Source organism: Podarcis tiliguerta, assembly GCF_965153285.1.
Source record: "Podarcis tiliguerta genome assembly, chromosome: 8".
Lineage (NCBI taxonomy): Eukaryota > Metazoa > Chordata > Lepidosauria > Squamata > Lacertidae > Podarcis > Podarcis tiliguerta.
In genome coordinates, this window is record NC_139541.1 from 64,100,954 (window position 1) to 64,108,766 (window position 7,813).

The following is a 7,813-nucleotide window of genomic DNA, read 5'->3' on the forward strand; positions in this document are numbered from 1 at the left end:
GTCATGTGCCTTACTTTACAGAGGACGGTCCTCTCTTTGAAGGCTTACCCTCTGTTTCTTTTTTCTTTCAGATTTGTAAGCAGTTTTATTACACAAAATTCAAAGTTCAGCAATGTCTGCTTCTCACTGGTTTGCTCCGGCATGCTTCTAACGATGCCAGAATCACCTGGGTCCATGATGGCAAGTGTGCACACTCTGTAGTACTTTCCACAAGCTGTACCCAATTTGAGATTGTTACCACTGTTTTGGCCAACAGAGCCTAGTACAGTGGTGCCTCGCAAGACGAAATTAATTCGTTCCGCGAGTTTTTTCGTTGTACAAGTTTTTTCGTCTTGCGAAGCACCACTGCATTTAAACACTGACAACGGCAGGGAGGGGCAGGGAGAAGCAGGACAGCTGCCGCAGCTGGTACCTCAGACTCACCCGCGCGTTGTGGCCACTGTGCGACGTGGCTGCTGGAGGGCGGCGGGGCTCAGGAGCGCGACTCGGTGGAACCGCCACCAGGGAGAGAGAGGCGCTGGCGGCAACGGCTCTCTGAGGGGAGCACGTGAGGGGGGTGGGCAGCGGCGCGAGGCACCAACAGTCAGCGGGAAGGTGGGAGGGAGCTGGAGGAGCGGGGAAGCGAGCGTGCGTGCGTGCAGTGTGCGTCGCCATGACACGAGAGGCAGGGCCGTTTCGTCTAGCGAAGCAAGCCCTTAGGAAAATCCATCTTGCGAAGCACCTCAGAAAACGAAAAACTCTTTCGTCTTGCGAGTTTTTCGTCTTCCGAGGCAATCGTCTTGTGGGGTACCACTGTACTCAGTTTCTGATTTCCTTAGAGCTGGACGGTTGTTGGCTAGGATGGCCACCCTCCACTGCCAGGGCTCTCTGGTCCAGGTCAGGGTTAAAAATCAAGACCCCTATGAAGGGGCCCTGACACTGCCCATCTGCAGATGGGCTCTGGACAACAGGCTGAGCAGATGTGCACATCACCTGGCCAGAGTCTTCTCCACTACAGCGAGATGTATTGCATTGGAATGCATAAATTAGGATAGGTACTTTATTTATGCATGTGTATGCCCTCTTTTTGGTGATGCCTTACCTCCTTTTTTTATAGCCATCTTGCCAATTTTCTCCGTCTACTCCAGGGAAGAGGAACCTCAGGCCTGGGTGCCACATGCAGCCCTGCAAGCCTCCCAATCTGGCCCTTGGGGTTTTCCCCAGGCCACATCCCACCCCAGCTCTGCTTTCCACCTTCCTTGATGTTTCTTGACTGGCTGGCTTAACCTATGAATAATGTTTCTCACTTGCTTGGAAGGAGGACAGAGGGCTGTGGATGTCAAATGTAGCCAAGTGTACAGTGGCAAAATTCATATTTGTTGCACTGCCCCCTTTTGCCGCTGGCCCCAGCCACCATTCACATGCAGCCCTCAGAAGGGAATGGGATGGAAGATGTTCCTTGTCCATGCCCTACTCTAATTAGCAACAGCTCTCCAGAGTCTAAGGAAGAGGTATTTCCCATTGACCACTTCCTGATCTTTCTTAGATTGCAATTCTCGGGTTTGTTCTTGCTTATGGTTGCTTGTTTTGAATTAGCTGTTATGCATTTAGCTGCTAGCTGCATTGCATCTGGAGAGAATGGGATATACATTTTAACTAATAGCTAAGTAACTGGAAATACCAGAGATCAAGCCTGGGTCTGATGTCCCAAGATCAATGTCCTCATGCACTTCAAAGGACTGTGGCTCAGTGGTAGAGTTCCATCCCAGGGCACCTCCAGGTAGGGATGGGAAAGACTCCTGCCTGAAATTCTGGAGAGTAGACAATACTAAGCTAGACAGACCCATGAACTGACTTGGTATGAGGAAGCTTCCTATGTTTCAGTGAAGGGCCATAACTCAGTGGCAGGGCATCTCTTGCATGAAGACGGCCGCAGGTTCAATCCCCGGGATCTCCAGGTAGGGACACCTCTGCACTAGTGATTTATACTTGACTGTCCACACATCATTGCCCTATAGAGTTCTCAAACCTAATCCGTTCTGGAAGTCCATTCCAAAACCAAAGCGTTCCAAAACCAAGGCACGCTTTCCCATAGAAAGTAATTAAAATTGGATTAATCTGATCCAGACTTTTAAAAACAACCCCTAAAACAGGAGTTTAACATGAATTTTACTATCTAACAAGAACATTGATCCATAAAATGAAAGCATTAAACAATGTACTACAGTTGCACAATCAATCAATCAATAGCTGAACTGGGTTCCACACTGTCACAAAAACAAACAAAAAACCCCGCAAAAACAAAAACGCAAAATAAATTGTAAAAACACAGACCTCAGCTTAACACTCAAAACAGAAGTGTGGCACTCAAAATGGAAGCATGGCACTCAAAACAGAGCATATTTGGCTTTCAAAAAAAGTTCACAAACTGGAACATTTACTTCTGGGTTTGCAGTGTTTGGGTTCCAAGTTGTTTGAGTACCAAGGCATTTGAGAACCAAGGTACCGCCGTATTACTTGACCTGCAATGCTGCCCCAACCTTACTGCACTGTTGCTGTCTGGAGGGATACCCTTGCACTAAAGGTAAAAGGCACCCCTGCCCGTACGGGCCAGTCTTGACAGACTCTAGGGTCGTGCGCTCATCTCACTCTAGAGGCCGGGAGCCAGCGCTGTCCGCAGACACTTCCGGGTCACGTGGCCAGCATGATGAAGCTGCTCTGGTGAACCGGCACCAGAGCAGCACACGGAAACGCCATTTACCTTCCCGCTATAAAGCGGTACCTATTTATCTACTTGCACTTAAGGGTGCTTTCGAACTGCTAGGTGGGCAGGAGGTGGGACTGAACGATGGGAGCTCACCCCGCTGCGGGGATTCGAACCGCCGACCATGTGATCGGCAAGTCCTAGGCGCTGAGGTTTTACCCACAGCGCCACCCGTCTACAGCGGAACAAAAATCCCCACCAAATCCTGGTATGGAAAGTTGCAGAATTTAGCAAGCGCTCATGGTGGCTTTGGCCACCTCATGAGAAGAGAAGACTCCCTGGAAAAGACCCTGATGCTGGGAAAGATGGAGGGCACACGGAGAAGGGGACGACAGAAGACAAGATGGTTGGACAGTGTTCTCGAAGCTACAAACATGAGTCTGACCAAACTGCGGGAGGCAGTGGAAGACAGGAGTGCCTGGCGTGCTCTGGTCCATGGGGTCACGAAGAGTCGGACACGACTAAACAACAACAACATGGTGGCTTCCGTGGTTCTCCTCCTCATTTAACCCCCACAACAACCTTGTGAGGTTGGGCCCAAGGGCACCCAGTGAGCATCATGGCTGAGTGGGGATTATGAACCCTGGTCTCCCAAGTCCTAGTCCAACACTCCAACCACTAGGCCACACTGCCTCAACAATAGCAGTCACCTCCAGGAATTTGACTAATCCACTTTGAAAGCCTATCTAGGTTGGTACCCATCACTGTTTCTTGTTTGAACGAGTCCCATAGCTTAATCATGCATTGTGTGAATACGTTTCTTTTATCTGCCCTGAATCTTCCTGCTTCCTCGGATGTCCAGTTCTAGTATTATGCTGGGGGGAAAACTTTGCAGACTACACCTCCAAGGGGAGCCCACCAGTCTAGAGTGTCCCTAAGTGAAATGATGTGGCTCTCTTTTTAAACAAGCGGGGGCATGAGACCATTAGGTCCAACATCTTTAAACAGCGACCTAGGTGCTTAAGCCGTTTGTGGATCTCTTTCTTGGCACAATCGCAGCTATTGTCCATTGTCCCAACGCCTCTCAAGGTATGCCGGGCCCAGGGTGCAGCGGCGGCAGCAACAGCCTGTTGCCCGGAGGAGCCCCTGCCCCTCTTCCCGGCTCTCTTTCCAAAGCAAAAGGTTAACAGCTTTAATCCAGAGAGGTTTGCTTCTCTCTCCACCCCCCCCTCGCCGCCCTGCACAGAAATTCTGTTTGTTCCCCCCCAACTTAGATTCCAGCACCGTCCCTGCTGGGCTTGCAAGCTGAACCCAGGTGCTGGGGCAAGGCCATTGAAAACAATACCAGAAGCTCTGGCGAATGGGTGGGAGAGTTTTAAGGCTGGCGTCAGCTAGTCTGCCTCCCTCCCTCCCCGCCCTTTCGCCGTCTATGCAGCTGCAGGACACACAATCAAGCTATCAACATTCACCATGCATAATTAGCAATCAGGACCCCTCGGCTGCTTTCACAGAAGCTTTTTGCTCTCCCCATCCTTCCCCTCCAACCCCCCCTCTCTCTTTCTCTCCCCCCCCCCAAACAAAAGAAGCATTATTTGGTAACAACAGATTAAAGAGGAGAGTGAAAAAAATAGCATCTCTTTTCAGGCATTAAGGAGGGGCTGGCGATTTTGGGGAGGGGGAGGCACTCTGGCCAAGAGTAGAAGGAGCGGGGTTCAGAGGCAGCGTCACGAGTGTCTGGGGAGCCTTTGAGACTGCCCTATGTATTTGGGGTGGGGGGCGGAATAGAAGGAATGTCGTTTTAATAGCCATATTGCCAGAGATGTAGAAGCTTAGGAAGTGTGTCTCTCTGTGTGTGTGTGTGTGTGTGTGTGTGTGTGTGTGTGCTAAGGGTGGGGGGGGGTGTAAAACTGCTCCATTGATGCTTTGGGGCTTAGCCAACCTCACATGAACAGATGTGTGCTGTGTGTGTTTGTCCTACCTTGATGTGCTTGGGGAGGGGGCCTAGTCCCACCACCCCCGCCTCCCCAAATCCCATTCCAGGAATGCATCAGTGTCTGACGGAGGCCGCCCAGAGCCCAGGCATGCCGGAGGGAAATCCGCTAGCCGTGGAACTCTGAAAATAGAATGTCGATGGAAAGGGGCCAGCTCTTCCTCAGGCATGGCGGTCCAGCCCAGGAGCCCCTGGCTCCTTCCAGGGACAGGACATGGCCCTTCGTCCCAGCCCAGTTTGTGACATCACGCCAGAGGGAGTGGTTGGGGCAAACTTTTCAGAGGATTTCTCCCCTCTAAGGGTGCTTCTGGGCCGTCGCTGTTGTCGTGCGATTCCATCACATGCCGGCAAATTCAGGTCGCACAATAGTAGTTGGTTTTGTGCTGTTGTGCAGCAAACCGGTTCCCTACCCTAAACCTTTTGCAGTAAGGAAAGTGCTGGGGAAACACACTGGGAAGTGTGGGACAAGGCTTGTTTTGACATAAGGCTGCATAACCTCCCAGCAGGCAAAGCCAACATCTATAACCTCCTTGCAAAACTGTTGTCAAACTGTACTGGTTTGGAGCAAATCGGACAACGTTGGGTTTGGGAGTGATGGCTATGACCTTTGGTCTGAGTACCAATTACTCAGGGAGAACTGACGATGCTTGGGTGTTTAATGAGGATCCATTCTGATTAGGTTGCAGAGAGGTTGGATGCTGCTGCATCAGTGCCACACTTTCCAGTGCGTTGCCCCACAACCTGCAAAAAGTTTGGTTTTGAAGGGGAAGCCAGCTTGTCGCACAGGAGCATCAAATCATCAACTTTAATTGCACAACTTGATTTTCCCAGACTCTGCTTGAATCCTACCTGAAAAGAGCAGCAGCCTGGAAGGACTCTGGGACCTTCTGGCCACCAGCATGTCCTCTGCTCTACCATTGAGTTATGACCCTGGTGAGATACAGGATTTGAGGCAGGGGGCTCCTGGAGCCTAGAACCTGGGAGGTTGTATCACACCCATCCAGGGTCCAACAGAAAGCCCTGGATGGTAAATAAAAATAAATTATAACTTACTGAGGCATCTTTATAATGCTCCAAAATCTCTCACCCTCCGATTTCTTATTCTATGTAGAAAATCAATTTTCATCTCACTGTGTTTAAACGGATAGTCATGTATTCAGATCACATTCTTTTAAAGCACTGTGATACCATGTTAAACAGTCATGGCTTTCCCAAAGAATTCTGAGAGCAGTAGTTTTGTTAAGGGTGGTGGGAGTTCTTAGAAGACCCCTGTCCCCATCCCAGAACTACAGTTTCCAAAGTTCCTTTGGAGGGGGAGATTGATTGTTAAGCCATGTTGAGAATTGTAGCCTACAATCCCCACATCTTTACCGATACTCAGAAGAATGTGCTGGTCTCTTACAACTCTGCTCCGAAACTTTTAGTAGCATGAACTTCAAGCGTCTAGACCCGTGGGGATTCTAGAGTCCTGAGGTTGGCACATGCTCAGCAGTCAAATTAAGAAACTTTATTAGGAATAAAAGGTAGAGGGGGAAGCAGGCAGAAGGTCAAAACAGAATACAAAACGAAACAGAGCACTGTGGCTCAAAAACCGGGAGATCCTAGTCTATTCACTGCAATATGCTTGTTCTGGTCCACTGCCTTGTCCTTTGGTTCTGACTTCTTAAGAACATTGGGCTCAGTCACACTATCGCTTGTCCCATGTCTACAAAGCATGAGTCTGAGCAGTTTTCCCCTCACCCATCTTCTTTCCCAGGGAAAACCCATTCTTTGGTGCTAAGTTGGAGCAAACATCTATCCAGAGAAAACCCAAATGGCTGTTTGCTCCAACTGAATGTTAAAGAGTGGTTTTCCCTGGGAGAAAGCCACAGGAAAAGAGGAAGTTTGAATAAGCTCATAGTGTCTTATGATCCCTTCGGATCTTGAAATATGGGTCCCCCCAACAAAATTTAAAATTCGGCTTTGTAATTCGGAATTTATGTGATGTGATTTAATTTGATTTGATTGGCTGGTTAATAAAAATTATTAAAAAAAAAAAAAAAGCTCATAGTGTCTTATAGCGTTGGTCCCCCTTGTTCAGTATTGCCTGCACTGACTGGCAGCAGCTCTCCAGGGTTTCTAGACAAGGGGCCTCTCCTGGGCCTTTGCACAGGAGATATCTGCTGTTTAGCTACAGCCCTTCCCCAGAGAACCTTTGGGTTCTGACTTCTGACTTTACTTGCTCCTTGTTCATCTCTGCTGGCTTTTCCCTTTGCCCCTTGCCCATAGCCTTGCTCCTTGCCCTTGACTCCTAGTTTGCCCTTCAGTCTTGACTGCAGGTTCAGGCTCATGGCGTCTGGTTCCTAGCTCACCTCCATGGGCCAACGCTGACAGTTTCTTATTTATAAAAAGGTAAAGGTACCCCTGCCCATATGGGCCAGTCTTGACAGACTCTAGGGTTATGTGCTCATCTCACTCTAGAGGCCGGGAGCCAGCGCTGTCCGCAGACACTTCCGGGTCACGTGGCCAACGTGACAAGCTGCATCTGGCGAGCCAGCGCAGAACACGGAAACGCCGTTTACCTTCCCGCTAGTAAGCAGTCCCTATTTATCTACTTGCACCCGGGAGTGCTTTCGAACTGCTAGGTTGGCAGGCGCTGGGACTGAACGACGGGAGCACAACCCGCCGCGGGGATTCGAACCACCGACCATGCGATCGGCAAGTCCTAGGCACTGAGGTTTTACCCACAGCGCCATCCGCATCCCTTTTCTTATTTATACATATATGCAATTGTTCTTACTCTGCAGGCTTCGTGCAGGTTGACAGTGGTTTATCTATTTATTATGTCCATTCCTGCCCTGCCCTTCATCAATTCATAGTCTCAGCATTGGTTACCATGCAAAAAAACCATGGGTAGCATTAAAACAAACGTGAAGGCAAAGGTGTCCCTCTGGATGTTGCCAGACTACAACTTCCGTGGGCCCCAGTAAGAATGGCCAATGGGTAGGGATGATGGGAGTTGTTGTTCAGCAACATCTAGAGCAGGGTTTTCAAAACTTGGGTCTCCAGGTGCTTTTGGACTGCAATTCCCATCATCCCTGACCACTGTTCCTGCTAGCTCAGGAAGTTGTGGTCCAACAACAGCTGGAGACCCAAGTTTG